This window comes from Leucopleurus acutus, assembly GCF_964270905.1.
Source record: "Leucopleurus acutus genome assembly, chromosome: 3".
NCBI classification, from domain to species: Eukaryota; Metazoa; Chordata; class Mammalia; order Artiodactyla; family Delphinidae; genus Leucopleurus; species Leucopleurus acutus.
Window position 1 is genome coordinate 49,291,605 of NC_139145.1, and position 22,835 is coordinate 49,314,439.

Here is a 22,835-nt window from a genome sequence, read left to right on the forward strand (position 1 = left end):
ACTTTCAGAGTGGGGCTATCTTCTGCAGGATGGGTGATCATGATTCAGGACATGCATCAATTTTTGTGTCTCTCAGTTTGAATTCAGCTCACTTCCACTGGCTGGAGAGTGAGCTGAGTGCTACCTGGAGATGTGAGGAGATTTCTTTCCCAAGCTTGTTAAAACTATGTTCTCCTTCAATCATCAGGTTTGCTAAGACCTTAACCCTCCTCTACTTTCCTCCTGTCTCCCACTTACTATAAAACAGCCAGGCATTCTGTGTTTCCTGCTGCTCCAGAGCCTTTTGCATGGAGAGAGGAAAGGAGAGTTAGTGGTCCACTGTACATTTTAAGGAAGATATGAGAAGTGGAGAGCAATTCTTATTCTCCCAGCCTACATCAGGGGGTCTGGAGGGCAGGTGGAAGCTATTCTACACCAAAATATTCAGGGTCACGGAGAATTCTTCCTTACCTTTCTAAACTTAGGACTCTCAAACTCCAGTTCCATTTTGGGGACATGAGAAGTTTGTTGCTTACTATTCCTGGAGGTTCAGTGGAAAATTCTGGCCCTTTGATGCCTGTGTAACCCCAACCATTCCAACCATGGCAGTATACAGTTCAAAATAATGATGGAACAGGGGGAGGGCTAAGTCCAGCTCCTGGGCATGGTATTTATGGGTTTTATCATTTTTCAAAGCTTCTGAATATATTTGTTTGGTTTTATAAGGGCGTATTATAATAAGTATTAAGCAGGATATCTTCAGAGAGATAAATGGAGCAACTTGAGATGGCAGTAGGTGCCATGCCACCATCACTGGCCCTTCCTAAACCTCATCAGCTTTAAGAAGTCAAAGTCAGCTCTCAATAAGAGATAAAACTGGCCTCTTTTTTTCTCCAAGCTCTAGATCTTCGGATACTCTAAACTTCTCACAAGTGCAGCAGAGACAAAGGACATTATTCTCCTTTTAGAAGCAACAAATATATTTGAGATCATAAGAAACTGAGCACATCCTCTTCAGTAATGAGAAAGCCAGTTAATTTTCTCTAATTGTATGGAAACATTTGAGAGAAGTTTTGCTGGCAACAGGGAGGGAATAGAGGAGGAGTTTATGATTGACCAGAAGAAACACCCACCCCCAGAGACAGATCCTGGGGCAGGTATGAGGATGGTCTGTTAGACCTGGCATCCTTGGTCCAGGCTCCCTGATCAGCTTCAAACACAGTATCTCATTCTGGAAGCTCACAATTTTCATGAGTTTTATTATTCTGACTGTGACCTGCCTATTGTTTAGAGCATTTAGCAACTTAAGAGTCTACTTGTAGGTATCAAGATGTGTTCCTCAGCCCTTTCATTTCCACAGGGATGTAGGGATCTTTGTAATCACAGGAAAATATATCTTTGAACTCAGCCTGGGCCTTGAGTTCCTCAGGCAGACTTCCTTTCCTTGATTAATTCTGTACATAATCCCATTTTTTCTTTAGGATCTAACCAGTGACTGACTTGTTCTTCTGAGTTTCAATATCCCCTTTGCCCCTAGAGGCAGTTCTGACTTCTAGTGGATCTGAGCTCTGCACAGAAGTTGACAGTGTCATGGTTTTGTGCCATGAATCTATGTTCTATCCAGTGGATGAAACCACTGGAACACCTACTTATTCCTGTTTTCCAAGTACCGTTTGGTGGACCCTATGATAGGTAGTAGGATGACTTGTTCCCAGGAGTCTCTGCAATTGGCTGTCCTGAGCAGACTCTCCTCCTTGGGGTCTCCAGTCTGCATTCCCTTTTTGCTCTTCTCCAGCTAAGTGTTTCCTAGGATACTTAGAACCTTTTCTCTATTAAGTTGGTGATAGATTCTTGTCCTGTTTGCTTCCCGCCCCAGCCTGAGCCTATGAGCAAAATTTTAGGGGGATGACCTCATGGCCATCTGGCCCTCTTCACCCACAGGTAAGCATGCAGAAAACTGATTTTTTCTTCTCCTTGATCTGCTTGAATATTTCCTCCAAGGGACTTTGCAGCTTCAGCTATTTAGTCAGCCTTTTAAATATAGATGACTGAAGAGGGAAAGGTATCTTCAGAAGTGTGGGGTCAGGTAAGGAGATATGGTACAGAGGCAAAGGGGGCCTAGTTGTGAAATAGGGTCCAGGATCTGAGTGTTCTCTAGGGGTACAAAGGAAAAGGGAAGAGATGGTGTGAAAGAAAGTCCATGGATATTGTTGCATTCAGCGTTTAATGGAGCTCTGATGGAAGTAGGCCACCCAGTGTTGATGGTGAAAACAAGGAAACTGAGAAGGTGGTTCAGTCCAGTGGGAAGTTGGAGGCCAGAGTGTGTGACGACTTAGTGAATCCCAAAGGTGGTAGAGTCAAAACAACATTTCCCCCAGCTTCTCCCATAACAGAATATTTGCTTCTGTGGTTGCTCTGTTACACTCCTTAGAGCAGGATCTTGCTCTTACTGCTCTAGAAAGCCACATCAAAAGAGAGCTTGAGCAGGCGCCTGTAAGAGACCAGAGGTAAAAATAGCATCCAGGAGCAGAATGGGGACAAGCTGGCCTAGCAGGCCTGGCAAAGGTCACGTGTCTCCACATTCCTGTTCTCTCATTCCTATATCACTTAACCCAAGGCTTCCTTTCACTTTCCATTCTCTGTGTGTCCCCTTTTTGTGCCATCCCCAGACTGCTATGGGGTCCTGGAATTCCAAGAAGCAAGCCGGGAAGAGGGATATGTGGAAAAATAAGAGATTAATCATTTCCAAAGAGAAAACTGGTGCCTTTAAGGGAAGCTCTCAAGTTAGGAAAATAGCCTATTGGTTGAAAGAAGGAGCAAGGGATCTTATAGGAGGCTTTGTAGAATGTTCAACTGAGAAAAGACTATTTCAAAATTTACCCTAAGAACCCCAGGAATTAAGACTTAAGGTCAAAAGGTCAGTGAGAAAATCATAAGGCTGATATAGGTCCAATGCTGTCATTTACAAAGTGCTTCCATGCACATTGTTCCCAACTGATTATCACAACATTGCTGTGCTCTTGGCAAGCCAGATGCTCTCTCAAAGGATGAGTCTGAATATTAGGGAAGATAACAACTTGTACAAAGTCAGGCCCCAAAATGTTGCCTCCAAAACAACCTATATTGCTTCTACTATCTCACATCACCACCCCACCCCATGGACACGCCCCACTGCCCAGCTCCACCAGTTTAAATTCTTGTGGAGGAGAGAGAAGGGATTAGAAGTGTCCCCAATTCTGATTTACTTCCAATGAGCTCTCCTCAGAGGGCTGTGTTTTTTGAGGATTGGCTTTAGGAAGTGACATCCCAACAGTTGTGGACCTGAGACCATTTGCTCCACAATGAAAGGAGCAAAAAGGGTATCAATGGGAGAGGCCTGGGTTGAACAGCAAAACCTTAGCTCTTAAAGTTCCCACTTTCTCTTCCTGCCACTGAGTTGATGCTGAAAGATAAGACAAGAAAAAAAATGCGAAGTGGGACTCATTTCTTATACTCCTTATTCTAAGCAAGCAGCAGACATTCATTAATGAGTAAAGTGACATTCTATATTGATAAAGTTGAGTCCTGTATTGTTTCCATGTTATTTATTTGTAAAGTAGATATATTTTCTACTGATTCTCCTTTGTCAAAGAAGAATGACAAAGAATTCTTTGAGAAGAATCTTTCTCAAAGAATGGGCTTACTGCCTTTGGTCCTCAATTGGTATTTCAGATAGTAGTCCTCTACTGTAAAGGGGCACAGAAACTCACATTTTCTGGAACATGTTTGCTCCATTCTATAGGATTCTGCTCCATGAATAGAATCTGTATCAGAGGCTCAACATTGCTCTCTGGGTCAGCCCAAACACAAGAGAGAGGCTTGGCCAGGTAACACTATAATGGGAAAGCAGCTGCTGAACAAGCATTGAAGGCCTCTTCTCTTCAGGTGCCCTGAACTCTCTTTATGATCCAATCCCTGACCCATGAATCACAGGGTTTGGATTTTAACCTGGAACTCTTTACCACATCTAGGTATATGGTCTGTGAACTTTGGATAGAAACCCTAGTCTCCACTATACCCCTTGTCCACCCAACCAGTTTTCCTAGTCAAATGATGTGCTAATCTCTCCTGAGAATTCCCATTCCTGTTATCTCTCCATTCCAATAATTGATTTAGAATAGTGGGAGTAGGAAAAGGAAAAATAAGAGTCAAGTTAGTCTCTTTTGTGGGCCGAGCCTAGAGTTCCCTTACCTGATTAATGTCTCTGCTTTTATTCAAACATTGGTAATTATGCACACCACTGGGTGCAGTAACAAGACAAAAAGGTGACCCCAACTTTGTACAAAAGTAAAAGATGGAACCAAGGTCCCAGGACTCATTAAAATGCAGAAACAACCAGCCAAAGTTCTCCATCATCTAAGACGCACTACCACCTCAGGAAGCTGAGCACAGAGACTACCCACTCCAGTCTGGAGTTCCAGACCTGCATCACAGAGCTATGGAACAGTCACAAAGGGTTCTGGAATGTGGGGGAGGGGAAAATGAGGAAGATGAACCCAATCCCCATCCCCTACTGTCTAACCTAGCAGATCCCATCATGGCCCCTATATCTCTCCTGGTTTTTCCATTTTCTACCAACAACTTTTCAACCTATTTTATATATATGTGAACTGACTACTTTTGCTAGGCACACTTTTATGCCTTTCATGTGTATTTACTCATTTAATCCTCATTATAATCCTATTGTTTAAATACTATTACTGTCCCCATGTTAACTATAAGGAAACTAGGGAACATAGAATTTATGTTATTTGCTAAGGTTACACTGATAGCAAATAGCAGAGCCAGCATCCAAGCTGGGAACTCCAGCTCCAGTCACATTCTTTACCACCAAACTGTGTTGTGTAAAATATCATGGCAGTCTGGATCAACAGTCCAAATCAATGCAGTCAGACTTACCTCCATTTAGCACTTTGCACAGGATTTCAACATACTCTTAATTGATATCCTTTCACCTGTGGCTCAGAACACTGTTCGAAGGCATGAGACTCTGAGAGGAGGGACTTGCCTAGGGTCACAAATGTTAAAGAGCAGAGACAGATTTGAGCCCATGGCAGATTAGGGTACATTATTTTCTTCTGCATTTCTCAGAAGACAGGAGGAAACTGAGGCCAGGAGAGGTTAAATGAGTAACACTGTCCTGTCTCCAGCTGGTCCAGCTTGGCACTCTACATGTGATTGTTGCTAAACTTGTATAAAGTCCTAGTTAGTCCTTGTCTCTGTATTGAACATTTAGGTGAAACTTGACTCTTCAGACTCCTTGGGGGAGTCTGGATTCTTGACGGCACTCATGCAGGTGATAGGAGATTTTCTTACAGTCCAGGCAGATGCTATAGGAAGATAAGAGAATTAGGGAGATGAATGAGGCAGAGGGTGAGCAGGACAGAGGCTCTCTGTGAATTAGGGGATCTGGTAGGAGTGACTAGTGGACACGTTACCTGTCCTTACAGCTCACAGTAACTTTTGGGGAAGAGTGAACAGCATCCACTTAGTGCTATAGGCTTAAGAGTTTCCATCAGCACAACTGGGTTCAAATCCTAGCTCTGCAAGTCACTGAATGTGTGCCCTGAATAGATCATTCCATCTCTCAGGGTCCTGCTTTCTTTGTTTGTAAAATAGTGTTGATAGTATGACTGCTCACCAAAATGACAGTTTCATTAAGTAAGGTCGTCTATTATTTACCTTATAGGTGGCATAAAAGTTGCCGTCAACACATTTTATTTCTCTTCCCTACATCCTGTCTTTGTTGAACTCTTCCCTTGATACTGATCTAGGGTAAGTATCAGTGAGATATTACTTCTTTGCAAAAGAGAAATGAAATGAAAAATAGTGGTTTTTTTCCTAAGACCACTTCATGACTGAAAAAAAGCTGTGCATATGTAATACATACAACTGGATGAGTTTGGAGATAATAGTGATGCTTTCTTTGAATGTCTTCTTAGCGTTGGGTGGTTTTATTAATCTTGCATGACTGGCAACAAGGCCTAACTTAGATATATTCAACAGAGAGAAAAGAACATTGGATATACAGGCAGAATGACTGTGAAAGAGAATAAAGATGTATTATGTACTGATGAGCAAGGATAAGAATGACAGGAAATTCATCAGTGGAAGTAATGCAAGTCAGAAGACAGCGGAGTAACTTCTTTACAGTACTGAAAAAAAAGAAAAAAGAATAACTGTCCATCTAGAATTCTTGGTGCATCAGAAATACATTTTAAAAACAAAGGTGAAATTAAGATGTCTTCAGACCTACAAAAGCTGAAAGAAAATTTATCACCAACAGACATGCACTACAAGAGAGCTTAAAGAAAGCCCTGCAGTTGCAAGGAAAATAGAGGGGATGCAACCTGGATCTATAGGAGAAAAGAAAAGCATATAGATAAATATAAGACTTTTCCCCTTTATTTAAAAATCTCTTCAGAAGATAATTGACCTTTTAAGGCAAAAATAATAACAATGTAGTGAGGGCTTTCTAGCATATGTGTAAGTAATATGTATAACTTAATGTGTCTGCATAAGAGTGATACAAAGGCAAGGAGAAGATAAACGGAAGTATATTCTTGTGTGCTTCTTAAACTGTACCTAAAGTGGTACAATAGTTCCTGAATATAGTTTAAAATAAGTTAAAGATGTATGCTATAAATGTCTGGTTAAGAATACAAAAGCAAAACAGAATCATAAAAGAAATACTTGATTATTCCAAAAAAGACTGAATAAGAGAAAAAAAAATAAATTGACCAAAAAGAATGAATAGTAAGTTGATAGATTTAAACACAAACATATCATTCATAGTATTAAATATAAATGATCCAAATGACCCAATTAAAAGCCAGAGATTTTCAAATTGGATAAAAAAAACAATGCCCAACTATATGTTGTCTATAAGAAATTCATAAAGACCAGATTGATTAAAAATAACAGAATGAAAAAATATACCATGTGAACACTAATCCAAAGAAGGAGTAACTATATCAGGCAAATCAGATTTCAGAGCATGGAATATAACCAAGGATAAAAAGGGTCATTTCATAATGATAAAGGGGCCAATTTATTAAGGAAATGAAATAATACTAAATTTTTATGTACCAAATAACAGAGCTTCCAAATGCATGATGCAAAACTGATAGACCTGCAAGGAGAAATAGACAAATCCACAATTAAAAATATTTTAATAGCAATCTCTCAGTAATTGGTAGAACACGTAAAAAGAAGTTCTTTGAGAATACTGTAGAACTAAAAACACTCAACTATTTTGACCTAGTTGACAGTTAAAGGACACTTCACCAAACATTTTTCTTACGTGTGCATGGAACATTTACAAAGACAAATCACATTGTAAGCCATAACATTGAGAGACATAACCTTAGTTTATACTCTGATTAGCATGAACCTACTGAAAAAAATCAAGAGGCAAAGGAAGAAATCTAAATAGGTACTAAAATGATTATATTAAGTAATGATTGTTAACTTTCTGGATAGTGGTATTGTGGTTGAATTTTTAAAAACCCCTCTATATTTTTTAGAGATATATAGTGAAATATTTATGGTTGGAAAGGTACTGTATCTTCATTTGCTAGTATTTTGCCCTGACAAGAACCATAACTATAGGGTTGAATAGAAGTGGTGAGAGCAGACATCCATATCTTGTTCCAGATCTTAGGGGAAAAACTTTCATTCTTTCACCATTAAGTATTGTGCTTGCTGTCGCATTTTCCTAGATGACCTTTAGCAGGTTGAGGAAGATCTCTTCTATTTCTAGTGTGTTGAGCATTTTTATCATGAAAAGGAGAGGAATTTTTAAAATGCTTTTTCTACATCAATTGATATGATCATTTGATTCTTATCATTTATTCTATAAATATCATGTATTACATTGATTTTCATATGTTGAAGTAACCTTGCATTCCTGGGTTAAATCCCACTTGATCATAATGTGTAAACCTATTTTATATGTTGCAGGATTCAGTTTGTTACTATTTTCTTGAGGTTTTTGCAATATTCATAAGAGATATTGATATATTTCCTTTCATTGTGGTGTCTTTATCTGGTTTTGGTATCAGGGTACTACTGGCCTTATAATTACAGTGGATTAGGAAATGTTCCCTCCTATTTTACTTTTAGAAGAATTTGAGAAGGATTGGTGTTCATGCTTTCAACATTTGGTAGAATTCACCAGTGAAGCATCTGGGCCTAGACTATTCTATGTGGATTTTTAAAAATTAGTAATTCAGCGGGCTCCGCCCCTCCCCCCGGCGGCGGCGGCGGACGTGTTGTTTTGGCGGCGGCGCCGGCTGCCGCGGAGCCCGCCGAGTCCCAGCGCCTCACCTGCGCCCGCTGCGGCGGGCCCACCGACCGCCTCGCCACAGGTCCTTTTGGAATAAATCATGGGATTGAGCTTCATTCAGATGTGGTGGAGTATGCCAAGGAAAAGCTGGAGAGCTTCATCAAAAATAGTGATAGCTTTGATGAATTCGAGTTCTGTGAGCCTGCATTTGTGGTTGGTAATTGTCTGCAGATAGCGTCAGACAGCCACCAGTATGACCGGGTCTACTGCGGGGCTGGAGTCCAGAAGGACCACGAACACTACATGAAGATACTGCTGAAAGTCGGGGGCATCCTGGTCATGCCTGTAGAAGACCAGTTAACACAAATTATGCGAACTGGACAAAACACTTGGGAAAGTAAAAACATCCTTGCTGTGTCATTCGCCCCACTCGTGCAGCCGAGCAAGAACGACAGTGGCAAACCGGACTCTGTGGGCCTCCCCCCCGTGCTGTCAGGAATCTGCAGGACTTGGCTCGTATTTACATTCGACGCACACTTAGAAATTTCATCAATGATGAGATGCAGGCCAAGGGCGTTCCTCAGAGGGCTCCGCCCAAAAGGAAAAGGAAGAGGGTCAAGCAGAGGATTAACACTTACGTCTTTGTGGGGAATCAGCTCATCCCTCAGCCTCTGGACAGCGAGGAGGAGGAGAAGATGGAAGAGGATAACGCGGGGGAGGAGACGGGCCGCGGCGCCGCCCGCGAGCAGGAGACGCCGCCCCAGAACTTGCTGAGGGAGAAGATCATGAGGCTCCCCCTGCCCGAGGCTCTAAAAGCGTACTTGACGTACTTTAGGGAGAAGTAACTTAGAGCAAGAAGGAAGAACGCCTACTGATAACTCCTTTAGTCTTGAAATGTAGCATTTGTTAGAAGTTAAAAGAGAATGCTTTCTTTCATCAGAGTGAATTTTTAGTGGAAAAAGTATAACTTGTTTCTGTCTTGGTAATAAAAATGATGTATTCTGTGATTAAAAAGAATCCCTTTTATAAAATATATTTTTCTTTAAATCTTGTTAAAATTGCTGTTTTAACTTGGAGCGACTTCAAGAGTGGAATGTAACAGTAGTCAAGACTGGGTCCTTCAGACCCTCATCTGGTTCCTTACAGACTAGTAGTGGTGAGGGTTAGATTTAATCTTCCATAAGGTGAAATCATCAGGAAGCATATATGTAGTCTGATTCCAGTTGCAGCCATTTGCATTTCCTCCATGAAACCTTTATCTAACAAGGAAATCAGAAGCTTTGTGTGTTGCAGTCACTATTGCTGAGTTGCTGTAGGTCTGTTCCGGGCAATGTATGAGTGCAATAACGATGCAGATACGGAGTAACGTAGCTTTAAAAAGCCTCCTTTCAGGGAGTTGAACAGCACTGCTACTCTTGCTCTTGAATCTGTTGCCAAAAGACATGGGGAAAACATCTGCTTCTCTCATAGAGATTTTAGGAGCACGTCAAGTGAATATTAAAGTAAAACGTATATACTTAATACAACTCTTAGTTTGGGTGGACCCTTTACATTTTCAGTATTTAAAAATGATGAGGTTATCTTACTCTGAAGTTTTAGAAGATAGTATATTTAGGACGGTTTTCCCTGTAGTCCACTGTATAAAGTATTTGCTTTAAGAGAGTCCGTTGTTCTACGCGACTGTTGATGGCTCATCGGTGAATCGGCCTGGGTGGGCTGGTCACAGGTGCACTTTAGCAAAGGAAACTCCTGGTTCATTGGCAGGTTCATCCTTGACAAGCAGGGCTGCGCCAGCCTGCATTTGCTTTGAAATTCATCTTTGTAGCATAGGAAGTATTCACAGAAATTATATGTAGATGACCTTTTCTTTGAAAATTCGGAATCATGGTGTAATCTTTGGGACCTACACTGGGCTCATTTAATTTCTTCCCATGTTTTTATTTTGTTCTTGTTTCTTGTGGTAAAGTAACAGTGATTTTCATTTTTTTGATTAATATCCCATACTACTGTATTCATTATTTGAATGTCAGTAGTGAAACAGGTGGTAAATGCCGTTATTAGTGTTTCTTTTCTTCCTACTAGGGCCTGAAGAGTCATGCCTTGTTTAAGAAAGTATACAGTGTAGCATATTTACTATTTAGTGTTCCATGGATTATATATTTTTTAGAAGGAAAAATTTGAGAGTATCACTTATCACCACCAGCATCACTGTTACAACTGTTGAACAAGTATGCTTGAGGAAACGCAATCGATGTGTAGTGGAAGGATTATTATGTCTCTGCAAAGATTCAACCATTAGATGAATGGTTTAAAAAAATCTCAGCTCTGGTAATTCCACACATCTAAAAACAACTGTTTGAAATAGTCTAAGCATGAATCATCCCAGGTAAATCAGGATATTTTAGTAATGTGAAAGATAATTTCGTGGAAGCTGTTCGTTTTTTACCATTGACTGGGCTTGGGGGTATCTCCACAATTTCTCTTAGGCGATTACTAAGCTGTTATTGTTAAGAAATGCCCCATTCATTTCTATCAAGGAAAAAAAAATAGTTCCATACTATTGTCACGTTAGAAATGTTCGTTTTATTTTGAAATCAGTGTCCATTTTAGAAGTTTAATTTGGGGCTCCTGGTGCCCACATATTTTTTATCTAGCCGCCCCCCCACCAGCTTTGTTGTTTTCGGGGCAAGTGTTCAGATAACGTCAACACGACGTTTTCTTAAATCGTGGTGTTAACTATTCATGAGGGACGTTTTTGTTAAGGATATATTTGAAGATGGAGTTTTTCATATCAGCTTTTATTCTGTTGGCTTTGGCAAAATGTACAGTAGGTTTTCATAATCATTGCCTATTTTTTGTCATTGAAATGTATCTTTTGTGTTTTTAAATGCATTTATTTCACAGTTGTGACTTTACTATTGACTTTAAATAAAGAAGTAGAAATAAAGAATGAAATTTTAAGCGAAAGCCCTTTTATCTATTAATGGGAATATATTAGAATGATTAAGAATATTTTGGGTGTTTATTTTGTAATGAATCATGTTATATTTGAGTGTGGATAATTGTGCTTTATAGGTGGAGAGGTAGCAAATAAAGATGAAGTAATTGAAAATAAAAAAAAATTAGTAATTCAATCTTTTACTTGTTATAATTCTATTCAAAATTTCTATTTATTCTTCAGTCAGTTTCAATAGTTTGAATGTTTCTGAGAATTTTTTCTGTTTCATCTAGGTTATCTAATTTGTTGGCATAGGTTATTCATAGTATTCTCTTAAAGCCATTTTTATTTCTGTTCAGTCAGTGGTAATAGTCCCACCTTCATTCCTAATTTTAGTAATTTGAGTCCTTTTTTTAATCAGCCTAATTAAAAGTTTCTCAGTTTTATTGATCTTTTTAAGAATGAACTTTTGGTTTCATTGACTTTGTTTAATGTTTTTCTGTTCTCTATTTCTTCTGTAATCTTTATTATATCCTATGATTTTCTTGTTTTGCATTTAATCTGTTCTTTTTCCTCTGCTTTTTTTTCCTTTTTTTTTCTTTTCTTTTTTTTTCTTTTTTTTCTTCTTTTTTTTTTCCTCTGCTTTTTAAGGGAGAAGGTTACATTATTGATTTAACATCTATCTTTTTAAAAATATTAAAAAAATTTTTTTATACAGCAGGTTCTTATTAGTCATCCATTTCATACACATCAGTGTACACGTCAATCCTAATCTCCCAATTCATCACACCACCACCACCACCACCACCCGCCGTTTTCCCCCCTTGGTGTCCATATGTTTGTTCTCTACTTCTTTGTCTCAGTTTCTGGCCTGCAAACCAGTTCATCTATACCATTTTTCTAGGTTCCACATATATGCGTTAGTATACGATATTTGTTTTTCTCTTTTTTTTTTTTTTTTTTTTTTTTGCCGTACGCGGGCCTCTCACTGTTGTGGCCTCTCCCGTTGCGGAGCACAAGCTCCGGACGTGCAAGCTCAGTGGCCATGGCTCCTGGGCCTAGCCACTCCGCAGCATGTGGGATCTTCCCGGACCGGGGAACGAACCCGTGTCCCCTACATTGGCAGGCAGACTCTCAACCACTGTGCCACCAGGGAAGCCCTCTTTTTTTTTTTTTAACATCTTTATTGGAGTATAATTGTTTTACAATGGTGTGTTAGTTTCTGCTTTATAACAAAGTTAATCAGTTATACATATGTCCCCATATCTCTTCCCTCTTGTGTGTGCCTCCCTCCCACCCTCCCTATCCCACCCCTCTAGGTGGTCACATAGCACCAAGCTGATCTCCTTGTGCTATGCGGCTGCTTCCCACTAACTTTCTATGTTGCCTTTGGTAGTGTACATATGTCCATGCCACTCTCTCACTTTGTCACAGCTTACCCTTCCCCCTCCCCATATCCTCAAGTCCATTCTCTAGTAGGTCTATGTCTTTATTCCCGTCTTGCCCTTAGGTTCTTCATGACCTTTTTTTTTTTTTCTTTTGTCTTAGATTCCATATATATGTGTTAGCATACAGTATTTGTTTTTCTCTTTCTGACTTACTTCACTCTGTATGACAGACTCTAGGTCAATCCACCTCACTACAAATAACTCAATTTCGTTTCTCTTTATGGCTGAGTATGATTCCATTGTATATATGTGCCACATCTTCTTTATCCATTCATCTGTTGATGGACACTTAGGTTGCTTCCATGTCCTGGCTATTGTAAATAGAACTACAATGAATATTTTGGTACATGACTCTTTTTGAATTATGGTTTTCTCAGGGTATATGCCCAGTAGTGGGATTGCTGAGTCGTATGGTAGTTCTACTTTTAGTCTTTTAAGGAACCTCCATACTGTTCTCCATAGTGGCTGTATCAATTTACATTCCTGCTTGTAAATTTTGGAGATTAATCCTTTGTCAGTTGCTTCATTTGCAAATATTTTCTCCCATTCTGAGGGTTGTCTTTTGGTCTTGTTTATGGTTTCTTTTGCTCTGCAAAAGCTTTTAAGTTTCATTAGGTCCCATTTGTTTATTTTTGTTTTTATTTCCATTTCTCTAGGAGGTGGGTCAAAAAGGATCTTGCTGTGATTTATGTCCTATAGTGTTCTGCCCATGATTTCCTCTAAGAGTTTGATAGTGTCTGCCCTTACATTTAGGTCTTTAATCCATTTTGAGTTTATTTTTGTGTATGATGTTAGGGAGTGTTCTAATTTCATTCTTTTATATGTAGCTGTCCAGTTTTCCCAACACCACTTATTGAAGAGGCTGTCTTTTCTCCACTGTATATTCTTGCCTCCTTTATCAAAGATAAGGTGACCATATGTGCGTGGGTTTATCTCTGGGCTTTCTATCCTGTTCCATTGATATATATTTCTGTTTTTGTGCCAGTACCATACTGTCTTGATTACTGTAGCTTTGTAGTATAGTCTGAAGTCAGGAAGCCTGATTCCTCCAGCTCCGTTTTCCATTCTCAAGATGGCTTTGGCTATTTGGGGTCTTTTGTGTTTCCATACAAATTGTGAAATTTTTTGTTCTAGTTCTGTGAAAAATGCCAGTGATAGTTTGATAGGGATTGCATCAAATCTGTAGATTGCTTTGGGTAGTAGAGTCATTTTCACAATGTTGATTCTTCCAATCCAAGAACGTGGTATGTCTCTCCATCTGTTTGTATCATCTTTAATTTCTTTCATCAGTGTCTTATAATTTTCTGCATACAGGTCTTTTGTCACCTTAGGTAGGTTTATTCCTAGATATTTTATTCTTTTTGTTGCAATGGTAAATGGGAGTGTTTTCTTAATTTCACGTTCAGATTTTTCATCATTAGTGTATAGGAATGCCAGAGATTTCTGTGCATTAATTTTGTATCCTACTACTTTACCAAATTCATTGAGTAGCTCTAGTAGTTTTCTGGTAGCATCTTTAGGATTCTCTATGTATAGTATCATGTCATCTGCAAACAGTGACAGCTTTACTTCTTCTTTTCCAATTTGGATTCCTTTTATTTCTTTTTCTTCTCTGATTGCTGTGGCTAAAACTTCCAAAACTATGTTGAATAATAGTGGTGAGAGTGGGCAACCTTGTCTTGTTCCTGATTTTAGTGGAAATGGTTTCAGTTTTTCACCATTGAGGATGATGTTGGCTGTGGGTTTGTCATATATGGCCTTTATTATGTTGAGGAAAGTTCCCTCTTTGCCTACTTTCTGCAGGGTTTTTATCATAAATGGGTGTTGAATTTTGTCAAAAGCTTTCTCTGCATCGATTGAGATGATCATATGGTTTTTCTCCTTTAGTTTGTTAATATGGTGTATCACATTGATTGACTTGCATATATGAAGAATCCTTGGATTCCTGGGATAAACCCCACTTGATCATGGTGTATGATCCTTTTAATGTGCTGTTGGATTCTGTTTGCTAGTATTTTGTTGAGGATTTTTGCATCTATGTTCATCAGTGATATTGGCCTCTAGTTTCCTTTCTTTGTGATATCTTTGTCTGGTTTTGGTATCAGGGTGATGGTGGCCTTGTAGAATGAGTTTGGGAGTGTTCCTCCCTCTGCTATATTTTGGAAGAGTTTGAGAAGGTTAGGTGTTAGCTCTTCTCTAAATTTTTGAAAGAATTCACCTGTGAAGCCATGTGGTCCTGGGCTTTTGTTTGTTGGAAGATTTTTAATCACAGTTTCAATTTCAGTGCTTGTGATTGGTCTGTTCATATTCTCTATTTCTTCCTGGTTCAGTCTTGGCACGTTGTGCATTTCTATCAATTTGTCCATTTCTTCCAGGTTGTCCATTTTATTGGCATAGAGTTGCATGTAGTAGTTTCTTAGGATGCTTTGTATTTCTGTGGTGTCTGTTGTAACTTCTCCTTTTTCATTTCAAATTTTATTGATTTGAGTCCTCTCCCTCTTTTTCTTGATGAGTCTGGCTAAGGGTTTATCAATTTTGTTTATCTTCTCAAAGAACAAGCTTTTAGTTTTATTGACCTTTGCTATTGTTTTCTTTGGTTCTATTTCATTATATCTGCTCTGGTCTTTGTGATATCGTTCCTTCTGCTAACTTTGGGTTTTGTTTGTTCTTCTTTCTCTAGTTCATTTAGGTGTAAGGTTGAGATTTTTCTTGTTTCTTGAGGTAGGCTTATATAGCTATAAACTTCCCTCTTAGAACTGCTTTTACTGCATCCCATAGATTTTGGATCTCGTGTGTTCATTGTCATTTGTCTCTAGGATTTTTTGATTTCCTCTTTGATTTCTTCCGTGATCTCTTGGTTATTTAGTAACATATTGTTTAGCCTCCATGTATTTGTATTTTTTATGTTTTTTTCCCTGTAATTCATTTCTAATCTCATAGTGTTGTGGTCAGAAGAGATGCTTGATGTGATTTCAATTTTCTTAAATTTACTGAGGCTTGATTTGTGACCCAAGATGTGATCTGTCCTGGAGAATGTTCCATGCACACTTGAGAAGAAAGTGTAATCTGCTGTTTTTGGATGGAATGTCGTATAAATATCAATTAAATCTATCTGGTCTATGTGTCATTTAAAGCTTCTGTTTCCTTATTTATTTTCATTTTGGATGATCTGTCCGTTGGTGTAAGTGAGGTGTTAAAGTCCCCCACTATTATTGTGTTACTGTTGATTTCCTCTTTTATAGCTGTTAGCAGTTGCCTTATGTATTGTGGTGCTCTTACGTTGGGTGCATATATATTTATAATTGTTATATCTTCTTCTTGGATTGATTCCTTGATCATTATGTAGTGTCCTTCCTTGTCTCTTATAGCATTCTTTATTTTAAAGTCTATTTTATCTGATATGAGTATTGCTACTCCAGCTTTCTTTTGTTTTCCATTTGCATGGAATATCTTTTTCCATCCCCTCACTTTCAGTCTGTATGTGTCCCTAGGTCTGAAGTGGGTCTCTTGTAGATGACATATATATGGGTCTTATTTTTGTATCCATTCAGCAAGCCTGCATCTTTTGGTTGGAGCATTTAATCCATTCATGTTTAAGGTAATTATCGTTATGTATGTTCCTATGACCATTTTCTAATTGTTTTGGGTTTGTTTTTGTAGGCCCTTTTCTTCTCTTGTGTTTCCCACTTAGAGAAGTTCCTTTAGCCTTTGTTGTAGAGCTGGTTTGGTGGTGCTGAATTCTCTTAGCTTTTGCTTGTCTGTAAAGCTTTTGATTTCTCCATGGAATCTGAATGAGATCCTCGCTGGGTAGAGTAATCTTGGTTGTAGGTTCTTCCCTGTCATCACTTTAAGTATATCATGCCACTCCCTTCTGGCTTGTAGAGTTTCTGCTGAGAAATCAGCTGTTAACCTTATGGGAGTTCCCTTGTATGTTATTTGTCGTTTTTCCCTTGCTGCTTTCAATAATTTTTCTTTGTCTTTAATTTTTGCCAATGTTCTTATTATGTGTCTCGGCGTGTTTCTCCTTGGGTTTATCCTGTATGGGACTCTCTGCACTTCGTGGACTTGGGTGGCTATTTCATTTCCCATGTTAGGGAAGTTTTCGACTATAATCTCTTCAAATATTTTCTCAGGTCCTTTCTCTCTCTCTTCTCCTTCTGGGACCCCTGTAATGCGAATGTTGTTGTGTTTAATGTTGTCCCAGAGGTCTCTTAGGCTGTCTTCATTTGTTTTCATTCTTTTTTCTTTATTCTGTTCCACAGCAGTGAATTCCACCCTTCTGTCTTCCTGGTCACTTATGTGTTCTGCCTCAGTTATTCTGCTATTGATTCCTTCTAGTGCAGTTTTCATTTCAATTATTGTATTGTTCATCTCTGTTTGTTTCTTCTTTAATTCTTCTAGGTCTTTGTTAAACTTTTCTTGCATCTTCTCGATCTTTGCCTCCATTCTTTTTCCAAGGTCCTGGATCATCTTCACTGTCATTATTCTGAATTCTTTTTCTGGAAGGTTGCCTATCACCACTTCATTTAGTTGTTTTTCTGGGGTTTTATCTTGTTCCTTCATCTGGTACATAGCCCTCTGCCTTTTCATCTTGTCTGTCTTTCTGTGAATGTGGTTTTTGTTCCACAGGCTGCAGGATTGTAGTTCTTCTTGCTTCTGCTTTCTGCCTTCTGAGAAGTGGTGCTTTGTTCTTCTCATACCAGGAGGCACGTGATGTTGATTTGTCCCATTATTGTTGATGTAAACTTTTAATCACTTGGATAAGATGGTGTCTTCCAGATTTGTCCACTGCTGGTGTTGGGGTGTGTCCTGCAGAGGCAGAGGATGGCTGTTGCTCTCTCTGGGGTCCTAAAAGCTGGTGGCAGAAGTATCAGAGAGTGTTCATCTACTTGAACTCTTGTTGGAGGCAGACATCTTGCTTGGGTCATTAGCCTATCTTTTTCTTTATGTAGGTTTTTATAGCTATAAATTTCCATCTAAGCACTGCTTTACCTGAACTCAAGTTTTGGTGTATTGTGTTTTTGATTTCATTCATCTAAAATTTGTTCAGAAAGTCAACATCACTAATCACGAGGGAAATGCAAATCAAAACCACAATGAGATATCACCTCATACCTGTCAGAATGGCTGTAATGAAAAAGTCTACAAATAACTAATGTTGGAGAGGATGTAGAGAAAAGGGAGCCCTTGTACACTGTTGGTGGGAATGTAAATTGGTGCAGCCACTATGGAAAACAGAATGGAGATTCCTCAAAAAACTAAAATTAGAACTACCAAATGATCCAGCAGTTCTATTCCTGGGCATATATCTGGAAAAAACAAAATACTAATTTGAAGATGCATGCACTCCAGTATTGTCTTTTCATTTTGTTGATAGTTTCCCTTCGCTGTGCAAAGGCTTTTAAGTTTAATTAGGTCCCATTTGTTTATTTTTACTTTTGTTTTCATTGCCTGAGGAGATAAATCCAAACAAATATTGCTAAGACTTATGTCAACACGTGTACTGCACCCTCAGTGTTCATAGCAGCACTATTTACAACAGCCAAGACATGGAAGCAACCTAAGTATTCATCAACAGATGAATGGATAAATAAGATGTGGTGCACGTGTGCAAATGTGCACACACACACACACACACACAGACACACACACAATGGAATATTATTCACCCATAAAAGGAACAAAATTATGCCATTTGCAGCAATGTGGATGGACCTAGAGAATATTGTGCTTAGTGAAATAAGTCAGAGAAAGACTTATTGTTCGCTTATTATGTGGAATCTAAAAATTATACAAATGAATGTATATGCAAACAGAAATAGACTTGCAGATAAAGGAAACAAATTTGTGGTTACAAAAGGGGAGAGGGAATGGGGGAAGGACAAATTAGGGGTTTGGGATTAATAGATACAAACTACTATGTGTGAAATAGATAAGCAACAAGGATATATTCCATAGCAAAGGGAGTTACAGCCATTATTTTGTAATAACTTATGATGGAGTACAATCTGTGAAAATAATGAATCACTATGCTGTACACTCAAAAATAATATAATATTGTAAATCAAGTATACTTCAATTTTTTAAGTCAGTATACTAACAACAACAACAACAACAATGGCAGCAGCAACAACAACAAACCCTGGGGAGAGGGTGGAATCTGATTTCCAGAATTGCCACATAATATTATATTTTAAATATAAATTTTCTACAAAATTTTGAGAATTCCTTTGGAATGTGGCACTGGTAATTTTATTTTTAAAAGGTGATTATTAAGTGAGGCCAGTGTTAAGGACCATTGTACTATACCATATTGTCTCAAAGGCCCTATCATTCCTTTGTTTTAATTTTTAGATTCCACATGTAAGTGAAAACATACAATATTTGTCTTTCTCTGACTTATTTTACTAAGTATAATACCCTCCACATCCATCCATGTTGTTGGAAATGGCATAATTTCATTCTTTTTTATGGCTGAGTAATATTCCATTATATTATATATACCACATCTTCTTTAACCATTCATCTTTTGATGGACAGCTAGGTTGCTTCCATATCTTGGCTACTGTAAATAATGATACTAGGAACATTGGACTGCAGTACACTCTTTGACATAAGTCTTAGCAATATTTTTTTTGGATTTATCTCCTCAGGCAAGGAAAACAAAAGTAAAAATAAACAAATGGGACTTAATTAAACTTAAAAGCCTTTGCAGAGATAAGGAAACCATCAACATAGCAAAAATACAACCTACTGAATGGGAGAAGATATCTGCAAATGATATGTCTGGTAAGGGGTTAACATACAAAATAATTCAGATCATCTCATCCATATGTAATGATAGTCTTCATTAATGACATCCTCATTCAAGATAAAGTCACTGCAGTGGTGGTACAGAAGTCAAGCAGGAGGTGAACCTCCGAATCTTCTCCAAAAACTTCCCAAGGGCTGTTTTCATTCAGTTTTAAATTAGAGTATGGCAGTGTCCACATTAAACAATCTGGTGGTTTAATGTGTTGGTTCTTCTTTCTGTTATTCCTAAATTTGGTCACTCCCACACTTTTTAGGTGTACTTTTTGCTACTTTTAAGTCACCTTCTTTGCTTTCCCATGTCCCACACCAGTGTAACCAAGATACTTGCCTAGGAATTCTCAGTAAGAATAGTGAAAATGGCCCTATCTTCTCCAAATGAACTGCTTTGGATTGGAATCAAAGGTTCACAAAACCATGGAAACTCAGAATTACAGAACCATGGAATTTTGGAACTGAAGGCACAAGGGAGCTCAAGACAGTATAATTTCTTATCTTGAAGTTAAAAGGACTTTTTTTTTTGTCTGATGATAGAGAATATTTTACCTTATGTATACCCTTATTTTAGAAATGTGTACATTTCACCATTTCACATAACAATAAACGTGCCTATATTTCTTCGTTGCTTATATTTACTGAATGTTATATTGTAGTGAGTTTTCCCTTTTTATTGCCTGGTGATCTCTCTCCCTTTTAATGAACTCTATTTTGTCCAGTGTAAGAAGAGCTATATAACAGCTTTCTTTTGATTAGTATATGAATGATATATATTTTTTCTTTCCATTACTTTCAGTGTTTCTGTATCTTCTATTTAAAATGTATATCTTTGAAGCAGACCCCTTAACTTAGCCCCTCAGGGTGTGCCCTGTTGAAGGAAGAGAGGAACTTCAGGTGAGGAGACTAAAGTGGGAAAAGATTTGAAAGTGTTGACTAGCAATGGGGAAGAGATACAGAAGTTAGGATGAGTCTGTATTTGTGAAAGAGACGAGAAATAAGAAATACAGCACTTCGGGAAGAAGTGGTACAAGAGCTGCAGAGAAGGAAATCCACATGAAAGGGAATCTTGGGAAGCAAATGGTTCTCTTTTTTTCAACAGGAGAAATTAACATTAATGGGGCAGGTGAATAGAGGGAAATACAATAACTAAGTGAATAATGAAAGATATATCAACAAAAGTAAAAGATGGCAAGATAAGGTTTTGGAGGAAGGTGAAGTGTCTGGCTGGCCAGAGCAGAAGATGGATGGTTGGCAGGGCTAGAGTGATCTAAGTCTAAATCCCCCAGTGAAAGAATTTGTACTGTAGCCCTGTGTGTTTCCTTAGGACCCCAGACAGATTCCCCACCCTGTGCCCAAGATCTACGGCTGGAAGAGAAATGTACAGTAGCATTTATGTAGGAGATGGATCCAAAGGCTAAGAAAAACTAGGTCCTGGCTGTTACATGTGGGCTCAAGATGAAGGTGAAGAGGCAGCCAGAGTGAGCTGTGCAACCTGAGCACCACAAGGCCTGTCATAGGCTGCTTGGTACTAACACCTCCAAATCTGTCCCTTAAATCATGTTTCTCCAAAAATGAAGAAACTTTAAAAACTAGCCTTCTCAAAGCAGTGCTTCGTTATCCTTTCCTTGTCAAGAATGTTTAGAAAATGTTAGACGATTAGACTAAGAGGGAATAGCATTTGCACTTGGGAACAGAAAACATGGGTTCGTGGTAGCCTCTGCAGTTATGAGCCTTCTGGATCTTATTTCTTGCACTATACAATGGGGACCATAATGCCAACTCCATACCCTGTTGTAAATATCAAATAAGAAAATGAATATAAATGTCCAAAGTGGCACATTTATATACTATGAGCAGTTATAATTGTTCATTTAAAATTCTGGATAATACAGATTTTTAAAAATTTATAACCTTGTATATTCAACCTCTCAGGAGCCTCAGAATTGGGATATACTATCCCTTGAATGAGAAATATTCTTGTTTGTCCTCTTTCACAAACTAACTCTTAGGCCCAACGTTGGAACTTCTAGAAAGGCATTGCTGAAGAGCCTTCAGCCTTCTCTTTATTCTGGATTATTCTGGTTTCCCTTTCTCAACCTAATATCCACTCTTTTTACAGAAGATCCTGTTATTCAAATATTTTTTGGACTAGGACAAGCAATTGAGGTTTTCTGACAAGGTAATATTCTTCTCCTACAAATACTTTTGCCCAAACCCGTATTCTGAGAAGGTACAATGAGATGATACTTCTAAAAACATACCTTTTCACACACTCTTTTTACCTCCGCTTGGTGCCTTACTGCATGTCTCTTGAAGGCCCAGTTGGTTTGCTCCTGTGATATGGGCTGAATTGTGTTGAATCCTTCAACAGCTCTGTAACTCTCTCCTCCATGTAAACTTACAAGTAGGAGGATAGCCAAAGAAGGTCTCATGTGAGAATATTTTTACCAGAATTTTTACATTGCTTATTGTAAACAAATCTGGAATTTATTGACTATGGAGCACCTCTTAGAGAACAGAAATTAGTCTTGTAGATCCCCTCTCTGCATGACTGATGGAATATAAAAACAAAGAAGCTCTAAACTTAAATACTCCCTAGAACTGACTTTTACAGCACATGTCCAACGCACACAGTGAACACTCATCTCTAGCTCTGAAGCCAGAATACGTCCCAGTACAAAAATCTATTTTTTGGAGGTGCATATGATAGTTTGGACCCTTCCAGAGATAGATGTTATGCTTGCTTTTTTGCTTGTATCCTTAATTCATCATTAGTAAAATTTGCTGTTAAGTAAGGTGCCTAATTTCTCTGAATCTGCTTTGACAATTTGACTTCTGTTGTGGTATAATAACTTTTGATTAGAACTGTGCCATTCAACCAGCTTTTAGGGTGCTTCTGAAATTACTAGAAATTGTTAGACTCAGCTTCTCATTATTATCTTCTTTTCTTCCATATTTTCAATTATCTCAGTTCTTAAAAATTACTTGTTCTTGCCTTTTTCTGCTATATATGATTCCTTAGGATAATTATGTATTTTGATGGAAATTTTTCATTGTTTTTACCTAAGTTATACAGGAGATGGACCATCCTTTGATTTGGTCCATCATATTCAAAATACTGAAACTAGAATCAAACCACTTTTTGATTTCTTAATTGAGCTGCTTGTTCCCTTCTCATATCACAAGAATAGGAAGTTCCTCACATGTTCTCATCAAGAACAGTGATGCCAGAGTTGTCCGTATGGTATGTAAAGATGCAGGATGGTACCCAGAACCTGAAGCAAGCTGGATAGATCTCCAGAGACATAGTTTAAAACCACACTCTGAAAATAACAGA

The 22,835-nt window shown here is 38.4% G+C and overlaps 1 pseudogene across 1 annotated transcript; it reads left to right on the top strand.

The window, feature by feature from the left end:
• The first annotated feature begins 8,476 nt into the window (after positions 1 to 8,476).
• On the top strand, positions 8,477 to 11,401 carry LOC309959453 (protein-L-isoaspartate O-methyltransferase domain-containing protein 1-like; annotated as a pseudogene). Its single transcript has one exon. The product of its transcript is annotated as a protein-L-isoaspartate O-methyltransferase domain-containing protein 1-like (transcript).
• Positions 11,402 to 22,835: the final 11,434 nt, after the last annotated feature.